Source organism: Marmota marmota, unplaced genomic scaffold (genome assembly GCF_001458135.2).
Source record: "Marmota marmota marmota unplaced genomic scaffold, marMar, whole genome shotgun sequence".
Lineage (NCBI taxonomy): Eukaryota > Metazoa > Chordata > Mammalia > Rodentia > Sciuridae > Marmota > Marmota marmota.
In genome coordinates, this window is record NW_026000142.1 from 17,319,213 (window position 1) to 17,333,685 (window position 14,473).

The following is a 14,473-nucleotide window of genomic DNA, read 5'->3' on the forward strand; positions in this document are numbered from 1 at the left end:
CCATCCCAATATGCGGAACTGTTCAGAAGCTGCCTCTGTGCTTTTTTTGCAGAGGCAAACAATGTTGCTACACTTTGGATATGAAATTCCCCCCAAAGCACCTGTGTTAATTCAGGATCATTCAGAGATAGAATGATTACCTTATAAGATCTGCAAATGTAATCAGTCCATCCTAGTTTGAATGGAGCAACTGGGTGGGAACTCTAGAAAGGTGGGGTGTGACTGGAGGATATAAGTCTCTTGGTGCATGCCCTGGAAGGATTCATCTTTCCTATGGCCCCTTATCTTTCTCTTTGCTTCCTAGCCATCATAAGTGGAACAGCACTCTTCCTCCAGGAACTTCTGCCATGATGTTCTGCCTTATCTTGGACCCAGAGCAATAGAGTGAATGGATCCAACCCGAGAACTGAACCTCTGAAACTGTAAGCACAAATAAACTTTCCCTCCTCTAACTTGTTCTTATCATGTATTTTGGTCACAGCAATGGAAAGCTGGCTAATATAAATGTCATTCTGGAATTAATCCCCAGAAATAATGGAGTTCGGAAATAGTTTTCAAGGATAAAGATACAAAGCACATGCCACTCCCAACACTCTGAACTTAATGCCTAAATACAAAAAAAGAGGAATGTGTTAATAACTTCTCAGAAAGGAAAAAAATGAATATCAGTAGGATAACAGTCGAAGGTGCAAATTGCCTTTAACCAAGTCATAGCTGATAAATGGTTGCCACTTCTTTTTTCAAAAATTCTAAGGCTGGTAATTTTGAGGTGAGTGTCCAATTTGATACAATATCTTTATATGAAGGTATTTCACCTCATTATATGAATTAAAGACAGTAAAAAACAATACTCCATTGCTCTGACCAGGGAATGTGCATTAGATGAAAGCTTGTCAGTAGGTTTAGAACTTCCTTATATTCGTCTTTCCACAAAAATAATTATGAGAAAATTATAAAATGCAAATTCAAGAGACACAATTTTTTTTTTTAAAAAATCTGTTCTTATGGAAAGACTAAATTTTAGGTTTAAACAGAGGACTCATACAGCCTTACTGGAAGCAAAGAGGATCCTGTACCTATTATTCCAACTGCACAAACAAGTAAAGGAAACAAATACAATTTAGAAGGTCACAGTTTAATTCCTAAGAGAAAGAGTTTCCTCCAGAAAGATAAAAACCATGATAGTTGTAAATGTGTTCATTCAATTATTCAGCAAATATTTATTAAGTATCAATGATTAGATTATGAGAGCTGTAACCTAATTCGTCCATCCTAGTTTGAATGGACTAACTGGGTGGTAACTGTAGGAAGGTGGGTGGCTGGAGGTGGGTCACTATTATGAGTCAAGCTCTCTTCTGGCCTTAGGAAAAAGGAAGGAGGAATTTATATGTATTAAGTTAGAGATTCCTGTATTAGGCATATCATTTTGAAGAAAATGTGTAGGCAGTTGAGCATATTATCTAGAGATGAAGGACAAGGGCTGAAATGAAGGTACATTTTAGGACTCCTTAGCATCTGTAGATATTAACATTATGGGATTACATGATATTAACTAGTGAATGAGTATAGATAAGAGCTTTGAGGACTGAGCCCCAGGTACTCCAGGCTTTATCTATCACATTGATGAGGAACCAGCAAAGGAGACCAATAAGGCAGAATTCAAGCAGTAAAGAAGAAAGTGTCTCAAAGATGTCTGAGGTATCAACTCTATGAACTATAATTGATTGATAAAGTCAGGTGACCATTTAGAATTGACCACCAGATTTTAGTAACATTGGAGTTATTGGTAATCATGTGTTATGAACCAAATTGTGTCACCCAAAATTTGCATTGAAGTCCTAACTTCCCAGTATCTTAGAATGTTACTGTATTTGTAGATAAGGTCTTGGAAGAGGTAATTAAATTTAAAATGTGCCCATTAATGTAGACCCTAATCCATTATAACTAGTGTCCTTATAAGTAGAACAGTTTGGAATACAGGTGTGTGCTCATACAGAAAAAAAAGAAGTCATCAGGAGATAGCCATATACAAAACATGAGAAAATAATCTATGGAATCTTGTTAAGGTAGTCATACTAAAATAATGCACCATGTTAAAAGGTATTTTGGAAGAATTCTGGTGAATTCTGATAGGAATAATAGTTTTATTGACCCAGGAGAGAATTTAAGAAGAGGAGCTAGACAGCAAGTACAGAAAACAAGATATATTGATGATTTTCAAAAAGGGAATGGGAAGCATATGTTTTTAAAAGATAAATAACAGCATATTTGTGTGTCTTGGGATTGATCTAGATATAGTGAGCGTGGGTGAAGGATTGATGATATAATAGGAGATGGGGAGAAAGATTGACTTTAACATTGAGTAGACAAGAGAAGGTGGAATTCTGTCAGGTGGAGGCGTTGATATTGTATGAATGTTTTTTTTCCTAGTAGTGAGGGGAAGACGTGTACATACACATGACTGCCTGTGGAAGTTTCTTTCCTATTGCTTCTATTTAATCAGTAAAGTAGGAAGCAAGATCCCATTAACTGAGAACAAGGAAGGGATAGAAATGTTGGTGTTTTGAAGAGAGAGACGAATTTGTGCAGGGGGTGTTTAGGAGTCAGGGATATCTGGGGTTGAGCTTGTGGTACTCTAGAGGGCAGCATTTACATAAACTAGTCAGCAAGGGAGCTCTGGTGGTTTTGCCTATGCAAACATGCTGCTTAGATTTCCTGCTATGGAAAAGGTACCTGAGTGAGCCTCCACCTTCTGCTTTTCTGGATCCACAACCACATTTGTGCCAAGAGCCACATTTCCTATGGGTTGCTGTCACTCAGTGACTAGGCACAGGTGGTATAAAGAGGAGGAGTGATGCTTGCTCATTCCAGAGATGGGGGGCTCTTCAAATGTGACTTTGGCTCCAGGAGATTATTGTTAGCCTGACCAACCATTCTTGGAACTGTACTTGGTTTAAGAATCTTTCTACATAATCCTCTTTCTTCCCTCTTCACTGTATAGAGGGTAGGTCTGCATCTTAGTCTGGATTGTATCTCTGTCTTCTCTAGCTTTTTCTGCTTTCTGCTTTGCATACATTTTCAAAGTCTGAACAACATAAGTGGTACCAGGATTAGTTTGAGAAACAGATGATAAGATGGAGTTTGTGACTATTTTCTCATATCCCAGGAGTCAATAAGGACATCAACCTGAGTGTTATTTGATGCATAAGTCATACCTGACACAATATGGCGGCCTCTTTGCTAAGATTTCACTGGGAACAAACTGTCCTTGCAGTTGCAGTGATTCAGTCATTTGAAAAATATGGAGGAAGAAATACTAAGACACTGGAGTTGGCTGGTTACTACTAAGTCATATTGACATCTGAGAGAAATAAGAAGAAATTGAGGACCACTGGCAGTTAAGGTCAAGTGTAAGAGACAGAAGAACATTTGTTAGCTTATAATGAGGCCCTTATCTCATATAGTAGAAAAGCAAAGAGAAGATACAACCAAACAGTAAAATGAGGATATGAATGAGTATGGCACAGACCCTGAGTTATCTAAATGTCTAACCAATGTGGGGCTGTTAGGGTGAAGTCAGGGTCCTGAGTGGAAAACTTGGAACATGGAATGGGGAGATCTGAATGTTTGTTCCTAAGGTTTTGGGTTATGTAGACACCACTGAACTTTCAGAACTTTCAGAGGTATCCCACCATTCTCAGTAAGAGGTAGATATCTCCCATCCTGGAAGACACAAAAGAGTACTGTCCCTGAAAAGCAAGAGATACAACCCTCAGGACCTGCCTTATCTCCTCCCATGGAGGACAGGCTGATAACAAAGATTAAGTCCTAGCAGGAGCTAGATGGAGACATAGTGATCTTGATCAAAGAGGAAAAATGTCAAACATAAAAAGAAGTGCAAGAATTGATTAGATGGATTTATAGCAGATGAGATCTGTGAATGAAATATTAATGAACTTGAGTAAATAACAATAAAACTACTTGAAACATAACTAAGTAAATAAAATCTAGGGGAGAAAAGAGCATAGAGATGCAGAACAACTTTAAGTAGGCTAATATATGTGTATTTGGAGTCCCTGAATGAGAAAAAATGAGGGAAGAGGAAGAGAGAAAAGATTTGAAGATACTGAAAAAAGAAAGGTAGATTAGTAGGCACACGGATAAATAAACTACACTACATCCATACAATGGAATATTATTTAGCACTAAAAAAAGAGTTAATATATCGAGGCATGAAAAGACATGGAAGAACCCTAAATGCATATTTCTAAGTAAAAGAAGCCAATCTGAAAAAATGTGTATGGTATAATTCCAACTGTGTGACATTCTGAGAAGAGGGAAAAAGAAAAAAGGACTATGGGAACAGTAAAAATGTTGGTGGTTATCAGTGGCTGGGGAAGCACAGAGGATTTGGGGGGCAGTGAAACTGTTCTATATGATACTATATTGGTGGATAGATGTCATTAAACATTTGTCAAAACCCATAATATGTGCAACACTCAGAGTAAACCAAAGGTAACCTATGGCTTTTGGGTGATAAGAAAGTTTGAATGTCAATTAATCACCCGTAACAAATTCCAGTGTAGGATGCTGATGGGGGTGGGGGTGGGGTATGCATGTGTAAAGATAGGGTTTATCAGAATTCAAAATAATCACTGTTCCATTTTTCCATAAACCTAAAACAACTCTAAAATATTTTTTTAAATAATGGTAGGAAAAATTTCCAAATTTCATGCAAATTATAAATTCATGAATCTGAAGAGCCCAATGAACACAAGAAGCATAATAAAACTGGGTAGAATTATATCAAAGCCTATTATAATCAAATTGCTTGAAGGCAGTGATAAAGAGAAAATCTGAAAAATAACCAAAGAGAAAAATTGTGCTCTATATGTGTAATAAGAATTGTAATGCATTCTTCTGTCAATAAAAGAAAAAGAAAAAAAAATAGCCAGAGAAAAAAGATGCATTAATACTGAGGAAGAAAAATATAAGAATGGCAGTGGACTTCTTGTAGAAAATAATGTACTGCCTGACCCATATATATAAAATCCTACCCAGCACAGCATTTATCCAGGTGACTCATTTCACAGAAAAGGATGCACAAAAATGGACTATGACCATGGTATATACTGATCATCTATCACAACATTCAGAAGGAATAGGCTTCTAAAAACACTGCTGGTGTTTCAGCTCAGAGGCAAGAATTTGAAAGGATGGAATGCTATTCCTCAAGATGTAGCATATACACTCAGCTAGATATTTCTCTATGGCACTATTGCACAAATAGGGAAAATCACACGGGTCTGGAAGCCAGTAATTGAAGAAATAGTCTTATCAGTGTTGTTCTCAGAAACCTTCAGGGGATGTGTTTCATATACCCGTAGCTCTGGGTTCTTTAGGGTGTGAGTCCTGGTCCCAATGGAAGCAAGTTCTTGCAAGTGAAATTAATATGAGTCCCATTGAACTGTAATATGTGGCTACCACCAAGGCTCTTTGGACTCTGTGTCCCAAGAACCAACAGCTGTTGGATCATCTCATGGCCACAGTAATTGGCCATGATTATCAGGATGAGTTAAGGCTAAGTTTATACAGTGTGACTGGAAGAAATATGTAGAGAAGCCCAGTTGCAGATTAGAACTCCTTACAGAAGTTCAAAGACTATAATGAGCATAGATAGTAAAATTAAGACTATGAATAACCTTCAAATACTTATTGTGATTGCACACATTTTTTGTGGGGGGGGGAGGGAATAAGATATTACTTATTTCTTAGGGAAGACATTGAATCAAAGAGAAATTGTTTGATTACCTAGAGTCTTAAGGCATCTATCAACCAAAGGAACAATAAAGGAAAAACTTTGTGTTAATTAATACTAAGCTTAACTTGTTTAGAGAATGTTTATTTGTTGATACACCACTAAAAACTGGTGCATGAAGCAAGATTTATTTGTAACAATTGAGCTTTCTTTTTGGTTTGGTACTTGTTAGGCATATAATTTTTTTCCTCTTGTTTTAGCCTGGAGTTGAATAAGCTTAAGAGATGGATGGCTTTCACGTTTTTCCTTGGATCCTCTACATATTTAAAAACAATTTATTGTGAGAAAAGTCATACTTGGTCAGGGGATGCAACTGAGTGGTAGAACACTTGTTTAGCATAAAGGAGGCCTTAAGTTCAATCCCCAGCAACACACACACACACAATACACACACACACACTCATATTAAGAGATCTCATATGTTTTAATATTTTTCCACCTAGAGGAAAAAAAAGTATTTTCTTCATTTTCTGTTCTAGGACAAGCTTATGATGGGTTTAAGTGTTTCCTATACTGTATGAAAATCTAGCTATACTCTGTGTTCTTTATGATGGCCCCTTCCAGACTGTTTGTACAGAAGTGGTTGCCTACTTATCAATACAACCCAAAGATTTAGAAACAGAATACGTATTTAATATTTTATACAGTTGATTCAGAATCATTCTTCAGCACACTCAACCACAATTAGTCTTGGTCTGACTTGTCTGGAAGAAACAGAAGAAATCTGTATTACTCTGTGTGAATAAAAGAAAATATCAACAATAATCAAATCTAACAGATAAAATGCTTGCTATGTGCCAGGCACATGGCATTTTTCAATATTGTCAGTATCTCCATATCATCGGTGAAGAAGCTGAGAGGTGGAGCTGGGGTTCTGGCTTTAGAGCCTCTGCCTTTCCTGTTACACCCCGTGACCTGCATACATTCAGAACAGAACAGAATGGTATTGATTCATTGGAATACACATTCTGCCAAAAACACCTTCTTAAAAACAAGGAAGTGATGTAACAAAAGAGAACATTAAAAATAATCAAATCTTAGCAATGTAAATTCTTTCTGTTGTTGTTTTGGACTCTAAACAAAAATAAATGCTTCTTTTCTGTGCAAAGTTTTATTAGGAAATGTACATGGTAAAAACAACAAGAAATGTGCTATTTTATCAAATTAATAGAAGCAAAGACTTTATAAAACTTTTAATACAGTTTTGACCACAAAAATTTTATAACTGCAACTTGCAACCTTTGGTTTACTAGTAAATACAATATTTAACAAGTATGCTAACAAAGACAAAACAAGTAGAACACATAGTCTTTGGTAATAGCATATTTTGACTATCAGTCTGGTTGCATAAATCTTTGCTTATTTTGTATTCTTTCTTGTTTTCATATATATGTATATTTGCAACATAATCTCATACCTTCGTTTAATCTCTTTTTGGAGAAACAAGTAAGTGATATAACAAAAGGGAACATTAAAAATAGTTCTCTATTCTCCTCTCACTCCAGACCCAGGCAACCACTATTTTATTTTCTATCTCTATGATTTTGACTCCATTAACTATCTCCATATAAGTGGAATCATAAATTGTGTTTTTGTGATGCTTATTTCATTCGGCATAAAGTTCTCAAAATTTATTCATTAATCTATTTCTGGAGAAAGAGATTTGGTTTAAAAAGACTCAGAATTACTTAGATTTTATCATATATGTGGAAACTTTATGTTAATACATACTGTCTGCTAGTTTCAATATCCTTCCATTTTTCATGATGAAATCTGTTATTTTGGGAATGATTCGTCAGCTTATTTATCTCCTTTGGCATGTAGGTAAACAGGGAAATGTTTAACAGCCTAAATAAAGAAGAATAAGGAAACATGACTTAGATGAATTATCAGACTTTTAGTTTTTAATGAAATCTTTATTTCTATGTTAGCATATGCAAAGTTTCTGAAGATTCACTATCCAGGGTCTTCCGGGTCTGGTTTGGCCTGTAGCATCTTTTTTTATAATACTGCACAACTCAAGTAAAGGAGAAGGAGAAGGGAAACAGAAAGAGTGAGCACAAAGGCCTCAATTAATGGATTTTCAATGGAATATTATAAAATTTTACTTGTCTTGAAAAGGGGGAAATCAGGAACAGGAGACAGCTGAAGTTATTTAGGTTAGTAATATGGTATATAGGATAAAAAAGAGTATACAGATTTTATGCAGCAGCTAATGTTTTGTTTTATAATCACTTAACTTTCCTTCCTGAGAGTCTCTTGTATCAGTAAGAAAAGGATTTCCATTTGTATTCAACTTTGTAAAAAAATTTTTTGTTTGTTTGTTTTTTTTTGTGGCATGATATATATACCTTAAAACTTAATGTACTACTCATTTTTGAGGTATAATTTAGTGGTATCAAGTACATTCAGAATGTGCAACCATCTTCACCATCAGTTTCCATAACTCTTTCCACTTGTAAAACTGGAACTCTAAACCTATTAAACAATAGCTCTTCATTCTCCTCTCACTCTAGACCCAGGCAACCACTATTTTATTTTCTGTCTGTATGATTTTGACTCCTTTAACTATCTCCATATAAGTGGAATCATAAATTGTGTTTTTATGATGCTTATTTCATTTGGCATGAAGTTCTCAAAATATATTCATGTTGTAACATGTTAGAATTTACTTCCTTTTTAAGGATAAATAGCATTCCATTGTGCATGTGTTTACACATGCATACACAGACATGTCTCACATTGTGCTTGTCAGTTGATCATTTAATTGACACACATAACTTCCAAGTTTTAGCTATGATAAATAATGCTGCTATAGACATGGGTGTACAAATATCTCTTTGTGACCTTTGCTTTCAATTGTTTGGCTATACACCCATAATTGGCAGCACTATATATTAGGGTAACCCAATTTTTAATTTCCTGATGGACTAACATACCATTTTTTCCATAATGGCTGTAATATTTTACATTCCTATCAACAGACCACAAAGGTTCCAATTCACATTCTTGTCAACATTTATTATTTAATATTTTTATAGTAGCCATACTAATGGATACAATGTGCTACCTTATTGTAGTTTGGTGTGCATTTCCCTAAAGCTTAGTGGAACATATTTTCATGTGTTTATTAGCCATTTATATATTCTTGCAGAAATATCTAAATCCTTTGCCTGTTTTTTTTCTTTAGGTTGTAATTTTTTATTGAGTTAGGAGTTCTCTGTGTATTTTGGATGTTAATCCTCTATCAGATATATAATTTGCAAATATTTCCCCCCATTCTATGGGTTGTCTTTTTACTGTTAATATTGTCTTTGACATGTTTAAAATTTTTATGAACTCCAATTTATTTAATTTTTCTTTTCTTAATGTGTTTTTTGTGTCATACTCAAAAGTAATTTCCAAATGAATGTCATGAAGCCTTTGTCCTAGGTTTCCTTTCAAGAGTTTTATAGCTTTAGGTCTTACATTTAATTTTTTGATCCACTTTGGATTGAAGTATGGTGTTTGACAAGGGTCCAACTTCATTCTTTTGCATATTCATGTCTAGTTTTTGCAGCACCACTTGTTGAAAAGGCTGCCCTCTTCCCATTGCATATTCTTGGCACTCTTGTCAAAATCACTTGACCACACAGGAGAGGGTTATTTCTAGTCTCTCTATTCTATTCCTTTGGTTTATATTTCTTATTATCTTTAGGCCAGTTCCATATTGTTTTGATTACTGTAGGTTTGTATCAATTTTTTAAATCAGGAAGTGTGAGTCCTCCAATTTTGTTCTTCAAGGTTGTTTTAGAGATTTGGGGCATCCCTTGAAGATTTCATATGAATTTTAGGGTGGGTTATCTATGTCTGCAAAAAAAAATTTTGGGATTTGATAAGATTTGCATTGACTCTATAGGTCATTATGGGTCATATTGACAAGTTAACAATATTAAGTCTTCTGATCTATGAACAAGAGTTGCTTTCATTTACCTGGGTATTTTTTAAGTTTCTTTCAGCAATATTGCCATTTCCATTGTACAAATCTTTTACCTCCTTGGTTAAATTAAATATTTTACTTTTTAAAAAACACAATACCTTTATTTCATTTTTACATGGTGCTGAGGATTGAACCTAGTGCCTCACACATGCCAGGCAAGCTCTTTACCTCTGAGCCACCACCCCAGCCCCTTTACTTTTTGGTGTCATTGTAAATGGAATTATTTTCATTTTCTTTTCAAATTGTTTATTATTAATATAGTATAGAAGTACAAATGATTTTTGTATGCTAACTTTGTTTATTGCTGTTTTGCTAAAGTCGCCAGTGTTAGTGATACTTGGGTAGAATCTTTAGAGATTTTTAACATATATGATCATAATGTTTGTCAACAGAGGTAAGTATAACTTGTCCTTTCCAATTGGACACCTTTTATGTCTTTTTCTATTCTAATTGCTCTGGTTAGAGCTTCCCAGCCCTCTGTTGATTTAAAGTGGTTAACGTGAGCATCTTCACCTTACTCCTGAACTTACAGGAAAACTAAGTTTGATTTGTGAGTATTTTTGTTGAGAATTTTTGCATTAGTGTTCACAAAGGATATTGACCTGAAGTTTTCTTTTCTTACAGTGTCTTTTTTCTGGCTTTGGTCTCATGGAATCAGGCAGTGTTTCCTTATCTTCAGATTTTTAGGAAAATTTGAAAATAACTGGTCTTATGAATTATCAACTTGATTGGATTAAGAGATGCTAATGATTAAGAGGCTTCTTGGTGTGCCAATGAGGGTGTGTCTAGGAATGATTGGCATGTGGGATAGCTAACTGAAGTGGAGACCCTCCCTAAGTGTGGGCAACCCTATCCAACAGGATGATGGCTTGGATGGAATAAAATTTGGAATAACAAGGAAGCAGCAGCAGATACAACCTTGTTTCTTCTTGAACAGGTTCTTGATTGCTGCTGTGATTGAGGATTTCAGACTCTCACTTCTTTATTCTTCAAAAGAGGATTCTGCCAGTGATTCTTATGGAGTTTCCAGGATACTTCAATCTTGCACTAGGGTAGCACCACTGATCCCTCTTATTCTGGGACTTCAGCCTCTTAGACTGTGCAGCTACTGATTTTTCTAGTTCTGCAGCCAATGGACTACCATTGTGGGCTATTCAGCTTCTGGTCACATAAGCCAACATAATAAACTCCCTTTTTATAATTTTACTTCCTGTTGATTCTGTTCCTCTAGAGAATCCTGACTAATATAGTACTTTAAATATAGACATCACCCATGAAGTTTTTCTTTACCCGGTTATTTAAAAACAAAACAAAACAAAACCTTACAATTTATAGCCATATTTAGATTTTTGTTTTCTTTGTAATTTAATCTTGGTCTGTTTTATGTTTCTAGGACTTGATCCATTTTATCTAGATTGTCAAATGTGTTGGCATACAGTTGTTCACAGAATTCTGTTTTAATCCTCATATCTGTAAATGATAATAATGCCCCCATTTTCATTTCTAATTTTAGCAATTTGAGTCTTCTCTCTCTCTCTCTCTCTCTCTCTCTCTCTCTCTCTCTCTTTCTTTAAGTTCATATAGGAAAAGGTCTGTCAATTTTGTTCATTCTTTCAAAGAACCAATTTTGGCTGATTTTCTTTATTATCTTTCTTTTCACTCTTTTATCTTTGCTCTGATCTTCATTATTTTCTTTCTCCTAACTTTGATTTAGTTTATTCTTCATTTTCTAGTTCCCTAAGTTGTAAAGTTAATTATTGATTTGAGATCTTCTTGCTTTTAATATGCATTTAGTACATTTTGTGTGTTGTATTTTCATTTTCTTTTATCTCTTAAGTATTTTCCAGTTTCTCTTGTGATGTTGTCTTTGACAAAAAAGGCAAAAGTCTGTTGTTGAATATCCCAATTTTTTGAATTTTCCCGCTTTACTTCTGTTACTGATTTCTGACTTCATACAGTTGTGGTCAGAACAGCTGCTTTGTGTGGTATCTTTTAAAGCTCATTAGGACTTATATCATGTCCTAACATTCTCTGTTCTGGAAAATACCACATGCATTTGAAAAGAATGTCTGTGGTGTGGTTATTGGTGGGTGGAACACTCTGCATATGTCTATTAGACCTAGTTAGTTAATTGTATTTAAATTCTCTGTTTCTTTAGTTACTTCTGGTATTCCATGCATTATTGGTACTGGAACATAGAATTCTCTGGCTATTATTATAGAACTTTCTGTCCTTTCAGTTCTGTCACTTTCTGATTCATATATTTTGATGATGAGTCACTAAGTAGGTTAAAGCTTATAATTGCATGTTCTTTCTATATTGAAACTTGTATTAATATTTATATATTTTTATAAACTCTTGACTTATTGTCTATATTGTCTAGTATTAGTCTGTCTCTCGCTTTCTCTCCCTCTTTTACTATTTGCTTGGAATAGTTTTTCCCTATCTTCTCACATTCAATCTATTTGTGTCTTTGAATCTGAAGCAATCTCTTGTAGATGGCATATAGTTGAAGAATGTGTTTTTATCCATTCTGTCAGTATTATGGTTTAGATCTGAGATGTCTCCCAAAAGTTCATGTGTTGAAGGCTTGGTTCCAATGCAGCAATGTTCAGAGATGAATTTTCTGGACTATGAGTTCTCTGACCTCTTCGGGGGATTATCCCACTGATGGATTCATGACTTAATGGAGTATTGGGAGGTGGTGGAAGCTTTCAAGGAGGTGGAATGTAGTTAAAGGGAGTAGGTCACTAGGGGCATTCCCTTAAAGGGTATATTTTGTCCCTAGGTCCTTCCTCTCTCCCTCTTTGTTCTTCTTGGATGCCAAGAAATAAGCAAGTGTGTTCCACCACATGTCCCCAGTATAATGTCCTGCCCTACCGCATACCCAAAGTCAGTGACCATGGACTGAAAACTCTGAAACCATGAGCAAAAATAAATCTTTTCTCCTTTGAGTTGAATTTTTCGGGTATTTTGTCATAGTAATAGAATACTAACACATTCTCTTGATTAGAGAGTTTAATCCAAGATTTCATATTTTAAGTAACTACTGGTAAGGGTGGGTTTTTGTCATTTTACTGTTTCTTTTCTACATGCCTCATTGCATTTTTGTCTCTCATTTCCTTCATTATTATCATTTTTGTATGTGTTTAGCTGATTTTTTTGTAGTAAAATATTAAAATTCCTTTAAGATTTCCTTAGGTTTAGATTTCCACCTCCCAATACTCTATTCTGTGCATTGTTACGAGAATTGCATTTATCACCTATAGTTATATCACTTTGATTTGAATTTATACCAGCTTAACTTAAACAACACTAAAAAGCTCTGTTTCTTTGCAGCTCTGTCTCCACCCATATTGGTTGTTGATGTCACAAAATTACAACTTTTGGATTATGTGCTCAAAAATATAAATTCATAATATTTAAATAGTTGTAAGATTATGTAGAATACAAAATATGGAATTACTAGCTAACATTAGAATAATACTAGGTTTTAGAGAAGTAATTTAAAAATTTCATTAGTCTCTTTAATAATGTTGAAAAAATAAAAAAGTAAAGCTACAAAGCACTATTACAATAATACTAGATTTTGTAATTACTCACTTATTTACCTTTATTAAGATTTTAATTTCTTCATAGAGTTTTGAGTTACTATCTAGGTTCCTTTCATTTCACCCTGTAGGACTCCCATAAGCATTTTAGGGAAATGGTGAAAAACAACAACACAACAACAAGAAAACAACAACAAAAAAAACCAAACCCTTAGTCTTTATCTTGAAATGTCTTAATTTCTCCCTATTTTGAGAGGGAGTTCTACAGATGTAAGATTCTTAGTTGACAAGTTCTGTTTTGGTCTGTTTTCTTCTTCAGGTACTTGGAACATATTGTCACTGCTTTCTGGCCTCTATAATTTCTGATTAGAAGTCTGCTGATAATGCCTTTGAGGATCCCTAGATGTGATGAGTTGCTCAGCTTTGAGATTACCAGACGTAGGATTGTTGAGCTTCTTGGATGGTTTATACTCACAGCTTTCATCAAATTCAGGGAGTTTGGGGCAATTATTTCCTCAATATTATCTCTGCTCTTCTCTTATTCTTCTACTTCTGGAAGTTCCACAAAATGAATTGATCCCCAATGGTGACCCCAAGATCCATAAGGCTCTTTATAATTTTCTTCATTTTTTTCTTATATTCCTTCACCTAACAGTTTTCATATCTTCTTTCAAAGTTCACTAGTTCTTTCTCTCACCTGCTTAAATCTGCCTTTGAATATTTCTAGTGATTTTAAAATTTCAATTATAATTCCTTTCAGCTCTAGAATCCTTTTGGGTTCATTTTGGGTTTTCTATCTCTTTCCTGTTTCTATTATGTTTATACTTTGTTTTCTTGAATTTCTTCACATCTTCCTCTAGTTCTTCGAGTATTTTCAATTTAGTTGTTTTAAAGTCTTTGTCTAATATATCTGAATACATCAGATCTTTTTTAGGGGCTGTTTAGTTTTCTCCCCTTTAATGTGGATGTATTTTGAGATTTTGTTGTACACTTTTCTTTTTTTTTGAAAACTGAACAGTTTAATCTACTATTGTGATAGCTCTGGTAATCAGATTTAAGAGTTTTCTAGGGTTTCCCAGGTTTCATTATTATTTTTGTTTATTTATTTATTGTGTTTGTTTTAAT